This window comes from Dreissena polymorpha, chromosome 1 (genome assembly GCF_020536995.1).
Source record: "Dreissena polymorpha isolate Duluth1 chromosome 1, UMN_Dpol_1.0, whole genome shotgun sequence".
Taxonomy (NCBI): domain Eukaryota; kingdom Metazoa; phylum Mollusca; class Bivalvia; order Myida; family Dreissenidae; genus Dreissena; species Dreissena polymorpha.
In genome coordinates, this window is record NC_068355.1 from 116580342 (window position 1) to 116593955 (window position 13614).

Here is a 13614-nt window from a genome sequence, read left to right on the forward strand (position 1 = left end):
AGATAATAGTTTATTTTGATATATAAAACACGTAAGAACCTAGCATCATGAGATATACGGAACAAAACGTGTACTTTAGCAGAACTAATAGCAATTATATGTCAGAATTGTCGATGCAAACTTTATAAAAAAAACTACAAAAATCAACTGTAAATGTTTTTGTTTGGTTCGTGTCTAAATAGGCTGCTTTATTCAGGCTCTGTTTAAGGATTCTTTCTGGCATATTCTACATTAAAAGTTTGTGGTACATGAATGAAGAATGGAAGAGTAAAGTTGACACATCGTAAAATACATAACAATATTACTGAATGAGCCTGATAAACATTCAATTATCTCGTATATCAGGAACCTCAAAACCCATCTTCTTGAAAATAGATGAATTGATTAAATTGGGCGGCAGGTTTTTCGTACAGTATTATAAGAATTCATTTTGTAACGTTATAAAGACGCGTACGCTTATATTACACCTCATAACATGCCATAAAACTACCATATTGAAATACATGTGTGAACTTTAGGTGGGTATGTATTTCGTGTTAAACCCATAAACACAGGAAAAATCACCAAATGAGCTTAAAATAAAGTCAGTTCCAATTCGGCATTGAATGAATTAATATACATACACTCAGGTCGAGATAATAAATTAATCGTGTTTATGCTATGTTTTACTGTAAACATTCATAAATAATGTTTATCACACAAGAAAATGATATTCAAACATCCCAAATCTCGAAAGTCAAGAAATTGCACAACAAATTTGTGCACGATTTTGCTTCAATAACCTTTTAATTCCGACGTCTACGGTATCTAAACAAAAATCAGTGGGGAGCACAAACACCGTAGAGCCGAAAGGGCGTATTAATTAAAAAGAATCGTAAACATTAAGTGGCTAACCGAGTGTAAATATCCGCTACTCATTCATGAAAAACACGAAAACGACGACATTTTGGAAGTAAACTCCAACTTACCTCACTTAAACCCAATAAGCTCCAAACCGAGTGTAAATATCCGCTACTCATTCATGAAAAGACCGAAAACGACGCAATCTTGGAAGTATACTCCAACTTACCTCACTAAAACCCATTTAGCTCCAAGCTACGCATGTTCCCCATTGAAAGTCAGATCACAAAATATGATTAAATTAAAGTCAGTTCCAGAGAGCGCGGTCGAACCAATATATTTCGGAAATTCGTTAATTATAAGAGATAAAACGCGTCGGATGTGCCCATGCGCAAATACTGTTTATTATAATGATATGTGTACATCAAATATCTCTAAGGTCAAGTAACTAAACAACAGATTTATGAACGGTTTCACTTCAATATATATATTTTTTATTCCAACGACTATGATCTTTTAACAAAAACATAGGAAAGCACACACACCTTAGAACCAAAAGGACTTATTCATTTAAAAGAAATATACATATAAAGTGGCTTACCGGATGAAAATACACGCTAATCATTAGCGAAAAATCACGATAACGACGCAATTTTGTAAGTCAGTTCCAACTAACCTCACCTAAAAGCAGTCAGCACCTCTTTACGCACCCCCCCCCCTTTCCTGCGTTGGAATCTTTGCATTTCCTTGCAGAATTGGACACGCAAACCAAGAATATTTCTCATCAAGTATTCATGTAAGAAAACTATGCTTTCCTAATCTCAAAAAGCATAGATCACTTAACTATACATGGGTTAAGCGATGGTGTTAATCCAGTGCAAAATTCCTTTGCACTCCAATGAAACTAGCAAGAATTTACAAGTTTTATATTGTTTATTAGTGACAGTAAATAATGATACACAATATGCATGTAATTATTTGATAAAATATGATGTTCATAAAAATACATCTTGGTGTGATACATGTATGATACACTGTTACGACACAAAGACGTATTGCCGTATAGACGTTACGTGTATCATATCTTTACGCTGATTGTCACCAAGAAAGCAGGTCCCACGTGTCTTTGCGATGAAAATGCACTTTTGTGCCGCATAGGCGATACATAATACATGTTAAGTAGCAAGTATGTGTAACGTTATATAAAAGGTGCGGGACAATACCGCATATTGCATATTATTATCATAAACAAAGTTCAATACTTAAAAACAACGCCTAGGAAAAAATAAAATCGTTCAAAAACAATACAAATAGTCTTCCGGCGGATAATGATTTACAAAAACTGCTCGCTGGATGGTTTAAATAACTTCATGAAAAGTTGCTTTAAGGAACAAAATGAACCGCAATTAAATAAAAAGAAGTTATATATTCATACCAAATTTGTCAACATCTGTGTGTCGTAACAAATGTCTTCTGGCCTCGAGTTTCAAACTTCTCATTTTAAAAATACAATCAATATCTGTTTAGCAAAATAAAAACAGAGCGGAAAGACTGTTGGCTCAACTTTGTAAAAAAAGTTCTTGCGAAGACGTACATTCTAATACAGATTGCATGAAATTGCTTGAGGTTAGGCTCCATAAAAAATGGAGACTGACTTGACCGACCGGTTAATAGTAATTTAAATATAAAGTTGAGATAATTTGCTTAAAATCGACCAAAATCCGTAAGTACACAATAGCATTTATTATATCATAGTGTTTTATCCAGGCCGTTTTAACGTGGCGCGGCGCCACGCCGCTTTTTTGAAGAGCCTCGCTGCCCCTTTCAAAGCAAATCAGCGCCACGCTGCCCTTTTCAAAGGCCGCCGCCCTGTTTTCCGCCGTGAGCGACCTTATTGATAACATCTTAATTGCCTCTTAACCAAGCTTCTAAGCCGACTATTATCAGCGAAGATTCGCGCGGTTGTGAATTCGTCATGCGTGAATAACCATGTGTCAATATCAGTCGATAATTTCAGTGGCTTTGTAACACTAATCGGTCCGGATAAAATCGTGCACATTTACTTAGGAGACTTGATGAAAACCTCGATGTTATTCACGTGGAAATTGTGCATTTCATGCATAATTCAGTTATATCAAAACATTTATTTTTACGCGTAATTAAATTTAAAAAAAAACACCAGTTGTATCTGTAAAATATTGATTTGTTTTCAATTTAATGCAAAACAGTTTTAAGTTAATAAAAATTAATTTATAGGGCTTGCACTAAGCGGCGTGCGGCCGTATATTACGCCCGATAATTGTTTCCATACGCCGATTACAAAACCCCATGACGTCCACTGTACTTCCTGAAAATTGGCCATACGCCGAAAATAGCAACCCGTGACATATTAAAGCTGTCGATTAAAATAACGCTCCGCCTCCTATCCAATAGAATTGGCGCAGGCTCACAGTAGATGTGTGTTGATGAATTGTAGCAGACGACAATCTTAACACGTTTGCTGTTCACGGTTAGGCAGACCGCGCTTAATTGGAGCACGTGCTTGTTTATTGTCACGATGTTTTGATTACAATAACGTGTGAATGTCGGCAAAGAAGTTGATACCCCGTCTTGGACCCTGTTTGGCCAAAAGTTGTTAATTGTTGTAATGGCCTGCACCACTGGTTCAATTAAGAACATTATGACCCGTTTGTAACTTGTCAAAATATGTTAATTGGCAAACACAGATATGAATTTTACAAAAATATTGAACTTATACCACTAATCATTCGTGTTTAGAATGTCGCAACGTACGCTTTCCGATTTTGGCATTCCACTTTCGACCAAACGTAAATTAGAAATTGATGCAAATTGCTTTTTAAGCAAAACAAGTTTATATCGGAGACCAATTAACGTGTATTGAATTAATTGACAATGAACAAAAGACAGTACGGCGCCGTTCCTAGTTACACTTTTTACGAAATAAAATGTACACAATACAACACGTGGTCATGAAAGTTCAAAGTGAAAACAATACCCGTTTACAATTTTATGCGGCAACACTTTAAAGATGCATATAAAGGACTTGTTTGTGCAATGTGTGTAACGTTTTAAATATAAATAATTGTTTAAGAGGGTAACTCATTTAACAGTATTCTAAGACTTCTTTGAAATGCTATAGTTTGTATAAGATATATATCCTATGGTGTTTAATCTTGTTTTTTTGTTACTACATGAAAATATAAAACACATAATAAAATATACATTCTGGATTTTGTTGGTTTAATTATTCAACAATAAATCTCAAAACTATACATATAATGTTTGTCTGTAACAAAGCTTGTTATTAAGTCACTATACAGATATATTTGTGCCCTTTTTATGGATGTCGCGCGCTAAAGTGCCCTTTTTTGAAATTTTGCACCACGCCCCTTTTCCTTCCTGTATAAAACACTAATATGATATATTTTTGCTCTGAACTATAGGTCGGTCTATGATGAAGATGATGATGCTGCTGATGATGATAATGATGATGGTGGTGATGATCGACTGCAAGTTGGCTGGATTAGGAATCATCAGATAGCATCGTTTTGTTTCGTAAACACGCACCTCAAAGTATTATTATAGTGATTACGGCTTATAACGTAAACAAAATCATAAGTTTGTGACAAAAACATTTAAAATATTAAAATTTCAATTTGAATATGGTACATGGCATTCATTATCCACAATATGCAATCAGGCACATATATTTACATTTTATTTCAAAATCAATCACTGTCTTGAATGAACCATGAGAATGACAAATGCTTTAAGTAAATTAACCATTTAAACAAGAGTTTAAGGGGTATACTTATCATATTTAACAATACATGAAACAAAACGAATGCGAATGACAGGGTTTATTCTTTCAGTCCAAATATAACTGGTTGCGCCTTTATTGGCATTAAACACATTTAACAAACATACGGTCCGTAGATTTATATTTGTAAATATTGATGAGTTTATTTTCGTTAAGTTTATATATATATATATGTATCAAATACTTAACGGAATAATTAACATAATGACCTGTTCAAAACAAACGTCAAAAGGATCAATAGAAAAAAGAGGATCTTCATTTTCATAGATATATTATTGTGTTTATAGTTATAATATTTTAATATATTTTTATTGATAGCATCGTTTTATGTACATTCGAAGATACCAATGCTTTTTTCCTCAGACATCAAAACGATCAATATAATTAATAAAACGTTGAGGATGGCAAAACTTGATAAATAGTACGCAACACGCACTATTTGATTTTAGTATCCTCATGGGTGTTCATCGGATAATTTCATTTCCTTGGTCTTTGACACAGAGATAAGTGAGAAACATTTATGGAATACTTGCGGTCTTTCAACTTACAACAAATTTAAAGATTTCCCCTATGAAACGTCGGTTACATTTATGATTGATATGTATGGTTTTCATTAAATTGTAAACAACAAAAACACTTGTTAGTGAATATCAGTGTTGGTAATTGCCACTTGTTTTCGTTTTTCCATGGCAGAGCTCCAAATAATTTATTCAGCCGATGGGTATTTCACTGAAATTTTTAATTGATGAGTAAAAATCAAAATCCGATAATTTTAAGGATTATTTATGTTCAAAGGTTCAGAATTAATAATACATTGTACATGTACTGTTTACTCGCTATAACAAGCAGTCTTGTACATTATAAAGCAATCACTTTTGTTTTATTTAACAGTTTTTATGCGTTTTTTTTTTGCCCCTGGCTTATAAGTAGCCATTAATATATTTTTCCGTCTTGATTTAGCAAGCCACTGTTTAGCACACACTGGCTCAATTTTGAGCCACGGGAAACATTCTTTCCAGTTAGAAATAGTCTTGTCTGTGACCTTATTTCCGTCATGTTTCTTTCTCTGCACCGATTTTATAACATCTGTTAATATACTGTCAATATTAGGGCGTACTATTTTTTCTGGTGTTACTACTGACGATGTCGACTTGAAAGAATCTACCATTTTAACTGGCTCGCCATTACTTTTTGTTTTATTTACATGACATTAAAACACAAACACATGCAGACGCTGCGGCATACCAACCTCCGCGCAGAGATTTGACTGGAACCAGCATAGCTGGATCAAATCCCTGCCATCATACACAACCACGTGATGATAGCTGAGACACGTGATACAATAATTGCGTCTTACAGTATCAACTGCATAGATAGATAACAATACATATACGCCGAAAATGAATGTTCCGGAAAATTGTTTCCTTTCTGGAAACAGGAATTTTATGTTTTACTGATCTAAAATCCCTGCCGTTATAACCAACTAATTCATTAAAGCCGAACCACGTGGTACAATATAGGCGTCTTACACTATCAACGGTTATTTTTAAATTTGTAAACAGTAATTTTTACTTTTTTAATTAAAGTATTATTTTTTTATTATGAACCTAAATGTATACAATATTCTCAGAATATATAAGAAAAAAATACTCCTTTTCATAATATAATACTAAAATAAATAAAAAATAACATCCTACCGAATCTGGTAGGATTTTCTTTTGATGGCAGAGGTTGTATGTGAAAGCAAGGAACGACAACTCTGCATGGAGATTGGCGGCATACGTCACAAAAAGTAAAGCGCTTTCGGGACAGAGACTGCCGGTCAGGACAGCACAGATCGTGACGGTCATATGAAAAATAAGCAAGCAGCAAGTTTTCGCATTACATTATGATTCCTGTGGATTTATTGATTGCAAACCGGATTTCAATATATCTATCAGGTTAAACATGTGCTTAGTCTGAATGGTAAGCGGGTGGTATCCGTATAACTTGTTTATTATATGTGTATTTCGGCTGCCATTTTAAAAGCGCTTGAAGGAAAAGTTTTTACCATAGTACCACACAAGAGAGGAACTGATAGCAAAAATTATATGCTTGAAGTTGGGCGATTCGGGTTTTATCGAATGTGATGTCGACTGTTTTCAACATAAGCGTATATCGATTCTCAACAATGCAGCGGGTTTAGTCAACATCGGCCTTTATCGTGTGCCAAAATGAAATGATACCGTTCTGACTGAGGAGTAAATTCGATCGGGAACCACATTCTATTCAAAGATGGTGATGTCACTAAGTTTTTACCGGTGTGGACACAATGACGGGAATTAGTCATGTTTACATGAATTTATATGCATGTATACACGGCTAATACGCATTGAACTTGTACACGATGCGTAATCCGAATTTGGCCAGGAGTTTTCTTACTCCACAAAATTTTAAGTCATTTTCTTTCTTTTCATGCGTATTTTACGCAAATGCGCATCTTTTCTGGCCCTCTGGTCTATGGTCATATCGATTATTGACAACATTTATTACGTTTATGCAAATTTTTGCCACGAAGTGCGGGGGTATTACAGATACAATCACATAAATAGTCATTCTGCATAGGTAAGATTAATTGACTAATTTATATTAAATTAGATGAGTAGTTAACTAAACAGTATCAACTGGCAACCGTTTGGTTCAAATAATAACATTTAGTACCAAATGAAATATGTACATCATATGATCCGCCCACAGGTGGTTAGCGTGTGGCTATGATATTAATTAGTGAAAACATCATTTTTAATGATAAATAATCATATTATAACGAAAAATTAACTTTTCTGAAAAAAAATAATATTTCACTATCAAATATATATATAACAAGGTATGCAACTCAAAATCAGCCCAAAACGGGGTGCATCGCTTTGAACAGCCATATCTTCATAAATTTTGCAGCGATTTTCACGATCTCGGTCTTATTAAACGCAGAAATGAATTTCCTTTCTGGAAATGTATATGTCTTGCAATATTTTAACAAATGCTGGGTCAACTTTTAAGAAATAACACGATACACAACACGCATGACCCAGTTGACAGTGATCATGCTGTCTTTAAGACTGAAATCTTCACGGAGTAAAGGGCAACTTCCCTACAAAGTTCATGTAGTTCGATACCATAATTCAATAAAACGTATGAAAAAACATTATTACCGTTCTTGTCGTTACATTCTGCATCAAGACTAACTGCCCAGCGCCGTTTGAAACCTTTGTTTACATACATTTCAACTAACTGACATTTTAAACATACGAGTGATTTCATTGGTCCAATGCGGAGGTGTGTCTTTACAACTGGAGATTTCATTCATAAAGAATACATGATCACTGTCAACTGGGTCATGCGTGTTGTGTATCGTGTTATTTCTTAAAAGTTGACCCAGCATTTGTAAAAATATTGCAAGACATATACATTTCCAGAAAGGAAATTCATTTCTGCGTTGAATAAGACCGAGATCGTGAAAATCGCTGCACAATTGATGAAGATATGGCTGTTCAAAGCGATGCACCCCGTTTTGGGGTGATTTTGAGTTGCATACCTTGTTATATATATATTTGATAGTGAAATTTTTTTTTTCAGAAAAGTTAATTTTTCGTTATAATATGATTATTTATCATTCAAAATGATGTTTTCACTAATTAATATCATAGCCACACGCTAACCACCTGTGGATCCGCCTAATGAACAGTTTTCTAACAATACGGATTGTCAGAAACAAGAAATTACGTTTCCACTAAACAATTATGCTCAAGTTACATAAAGTTGCGTTAGTGGAGCTTATCAAATGTTATTTTGTCACGAAGTACATACACATTACATATAAAAGACTTGTGTGATGCCATGATTCTTTTCTCGAAACAACTGCATAAAATTACATGAAACTGTGTTGGTAACTTGTATGTACCAGCTGGCAGTGTGTATATCGCTAGGACATTCTGCATCTGTGCTGTTTAAAGAATTTTTAAGAATAGTTAATGCAGAGTAATTCTCATAAAATATGCGCTAATATGACAAAAAACGTCGCACGAAGCAAGAAGGTTTTGTCTGTACCGCAATGCAGCCCATTAGATATGATACTGTTTGGTCACATACACATAAAATAAATCACCTTAGTGTAATTTGAAAGGAATTATTTCTAAATTATCACTTTTAATTTTATTAAAATTAATTTGCCTTTAAATGTTAGTAGCTTTAACATTTTTACCACCGTTTTTATAATTCATGCAGGACTTAATCATGGGAAAGTTGATATTTTTATTTTTTTGCATCGTTTTGTACATGTAAGTGGTAAGTTGCCTTAAACAATATACTTTTTGATAAGAACTTACCTCCTGATTATGTTCAAGGAGTTTGATTTTGCGTATATATTTTCATAATTATATTGGAAATTTTAATTTTCATAATAATATGAAAAGTATAATATTCATAATTTTATAGGAAAGTATAATATTCATAATTATATTGTGAATGGGTACAGTATTGCAAATACTCAGTCATTGGATTTAAACACTGTCATCTTCAGAACACCTTTACTTAGCCTTAACCACTTACAACTATGTCTTATATGTTAACACAAAAACGAAAACGATAGCCAAAGCGTTTACAACGTTTATATAATAATCTTTAAACAGAATTACAATTCCTTTAACAATATGAAATTATAAATAGAAAATTCATAAAACAGCATATTTGCATAATGTCCATGTTCACACATTAAAGTAGAGATCATAGAAAATATACATGTACGTCAGTATGGGAAGCACAACCATATGCAAATGTTCGTACGTGCTGTTTTACTGTAAGCGGAATAAAATATGTGTTAATTCACAATCATACAAAACGATGAAGAAGAATCTTTGCATCGAATAATTGTCACTATGAGGAAACATATATTTGCATCATAGCTTAGATCTAGTTAATAGTACATATAAACAAGAACCATTCATCACAATGAGAAATGTATTTCAAAAGTAATCTTGCAATGACAACAGAAATATTTGTTCATTAAACAAGAAGACAAGTACAAAGCTTTTTCCCATCATCAGACGTGCATTGTCAAAATAAACCACTGTGGAATAAATTTTCCTCTATTTCGGCAGTGCTGAAATATAGCTGTCACGCGCAGCGGAGAATGGTCATATAACTCGGAATCAACTATAAAGTAATATTTTTTTGTAAAATCGAATCAGTTTCAACAAAACAAACAATTTGATACCAAGATGTAATATATTTTTAACACATAATGCAACTCAAAAAGCAAAAAAAACATTATTTATAAGAATTGAGTGCGCGTACTCGTGACGTCATTATTAACACGTCATACGACACAATGCATGTTCTTTCATGCTAAAGCTGCAGTTGTTTAGTGTTTGTTTTTTCATTATTTCTTAAAACTCGGGGACGTAGAGGTATGATAAACAGAAAAACATGTTAGTTACTGATCTTTTTGTAATGTATTAGGCTCGGCACGATTAAAATAATGAAACAGTGTTTTTTCTTAAAATAACTTTGGGATTTTCCACAGGTGTAGGGCGCGTGGCCAAGTCACTTTAACACTATCAATTTGTCATAAAACAATATTTTTTTATCATATTGACCAAAAAAAAAATCTATTTTTTTTTCTGATATGATATATATCATATGAACCATATATATAATATCAGAAAATAAAATTTAGATTTTTTTTGTCAATATGACAAAAACTATTGTTTTATGACAAGTTGATAGTGTTAAAGTGACTTGGCCATGCGCCCTACACCTGTGGGATTTTCCGTGTAGTTCGATGTTCCTATTCTATTTTTAAAGAAATAATTTGCGACTAAGAAAATTGATGTGATAAATCGAATACTAGGTCGGTGCCGAATAAAGCAAAGTTTATTTTGCACGGCACGAAAATCTGAACCACTCGCCAAGGCTCGTGATTCAGATTGTCTAAGCCTCGCAAAATAAACTTTGCTTTATTCGGCACCGACCTTGTATTTTCTATTTATTAGCTACCATGCAATTTTATATTTCAAATTTATGATAGTTGAATCCATACATGTTCATAAATAAAAATACACTGAGAAAGGTGATACTTAGATTGAAGATCAGAAATAACCGATTACCAAACCAAAAGCATTGTTATTGCAATATAAATGCTGCTAAATGAAGACTATGAAGCCTATTGATTCTATTTCGATAGTTCATTAAACAAGTTTAAACATACATCCTTTTTAGCCTTTTAAGCCAATTAAGCAACCTATTAAGCCGTTTGAGCTTTTTAGCAAGCCTTTACAAAAAGGTAAATTAAACAGCCTAGTGAGCACATTTAGCATATAAAGCATCATATTTTGAATATCTAGTATATGTAGAATATAGAATACATTTGTTGCAACACACAACTTTTTGCAACTATTTACCAATCTGTTTACCTTATTAAGCATAATAATCACATTTATTTAATATGTTACAAATAAACAAAAAAAGCCTTTTAAAAACTATTACTCAGATGATGTTGAACTGTTGCGATACCTTCGCTGAATAGAGTAATTGTTGATATTTACTTCCGAATCTGGAATGGAGTAATCTAGCCAGGTTTCAGAGTCACAAATACATGCAGCTCTCGATCGTCGAGCTACAGAATCAAGTTTGTGTAATTTTGGTACTTCTTGTTTGTATATGATACAAAAGATACAAAATATGCATGTAATGATTTGATAATATTTGATGTTTATAAAGATACATTTTGGTGTGATACATGTATGATACACTCTTACGACACAAAGGCGTGTTGCCGTATATACGTAACGTGTATCATACCTTTACGCTGATTGTGACCAAGTTAGCAGGTCCCCGTCTTTGCGATATTATTTGAACCAACCGGTTGCCAGTTGATACTGTTTTGCGATACTCAATACATGTAAGGTAGCAGGTATGTGTAACGTTATATCAAAGGTGCGGGACAATACCTCAATCGAACCTCCATTCTGTTCATCTGTCCGTCGTCGTTTTGCATATTATTATTATATTATTATTAAAAAAAAAGTGCAATACTTAAAAAAAAACTCGCCTATAAAAAATTAAATTCAGAAACAACAAAAAATAGTCTTCCGGCGGATTGCAATTTTTAAGAAATTGCTCACTGGGTGGTATAACTTCATGAAAAGTTGCTTTAAGGAACTAAATGAACCTCAGTTTAATGATAAATATTTAAGTTTTATATTCTTACTAAATTTGTTAACATCTGTTTGTCGTAATAAATGTCTTCTAGCATCAAGTTTCAAACGTTGAAACATTTAACCTATGGAGCCGCCGTTGAGCCTATTTGGCAGCAATTTTCTTTATTTTGACGATTTAGTTTATAAAATATGATAACATTATATTGCTTACTTAGCTCATTTAGCCTATTAAAAGCATATTAAATAATAAGCACGTTGAAACATACCGCCTACTAGCATATTCACAAAAATCTCGAACTATGAATGCGCTAGGTGTTTTAAATTTCCATTATTATATATGTCGATTAAGGTATTTTACAACGCAGAATCCTACACTTGTTTTGATGGTTTGATGATCAAGTGCATTATGTCATTCTGCAAATAACACAGCCCTTATATAAAAAAAACTTAAACTTCTTCGATTAAGTGAAGGCCCGGACCTAACCCACTGCTATGAACACATGTATCTAAAAATCCGCATCCATAAAATATATAATAATAATTATTGCATTACATATCCCTTTCTACTTTGTTTGCCCTAAAAAACTCATCAACTGCAAAATTCGTCGAATTTATGAAAGGGTTTGACCGCGTTTGGCAAAATGGAACATGGAATTGTTCTGAAAAATTCAACTTGACGAAGGGCTGTTACAAGTCATCTAGGAACTGAACGGAAACGATGGTTACGCTTTATCTCTGAATGGACACATGGTTGACTTCTTTAGGACACCTGTCGGCGCCCGTCAGGGGTGTTAGCTCTCGCTGAGGTCCGAATCTGAAAATCCATGCCGATCACAGCGATGACCAAAGTGATTTTGTAAAATACCAGCTTTCCCAACATACATGCTCTAAAATCTCTACAAAGACTGCTCCGCATCACCTACATATAGTAAAAAACCATGGGGAATGTGTGGATCATAACAGCAGCACTCGCTAGACCACAAAAACCCTTCCAAACGGCGACACTTTGCTTGGTTTGGTCACGTCACCAGATATGCATTTAATGTGCAAGACTCTGCTCCAGGGCACGCACGAGGGTTGTCGCCGTCGAAAGTGTTGTCGTCCCTCCTCATGGATGAGCTTCTCTCAGCAGCCAACAACATACCTGACTGGCGGAGAATCTCTGGGTCGTCGTTCCTGATCCACCCACCCACGAATGGCCAGATCTATCAGAGTAATGATTATCATGATGATGATGAATGTAGTTTGTTTTATGAGACCTTGTCATTATATGAGTACGGTAATGGTCTACATCAAGACGAGACATTTATTTGGGTTCAATTATTTTCTAATATTAAACGAATTGTGTCATTATATCAACTGAATGTTCTATTAAAACTATTCATATTACAAGCGTCTAAATATTGTACAGTCACTTTTATTTTTAACACATGTGTAATGACATAGAATATACACCTAACGTGAAATATATTTGGAGTATTTGGTATCATTTCATGACGTTATATATATATATATATATATATATATATATATTCACACATATGGCCAGTTACGGGGTCTCTGATTTAGAAATAGGTTATGGGGTTCCCACTTTAAATACATGTATCTCCATACCCTTTTTTATCCGATATAAACACGAATTAAGGTATATAGGGGTACCTACTATTATTATTGTATATAAATACGTCATTTATTTAACGTCTTATACAAGGAAATATATAGCGAACTTATTTGCGA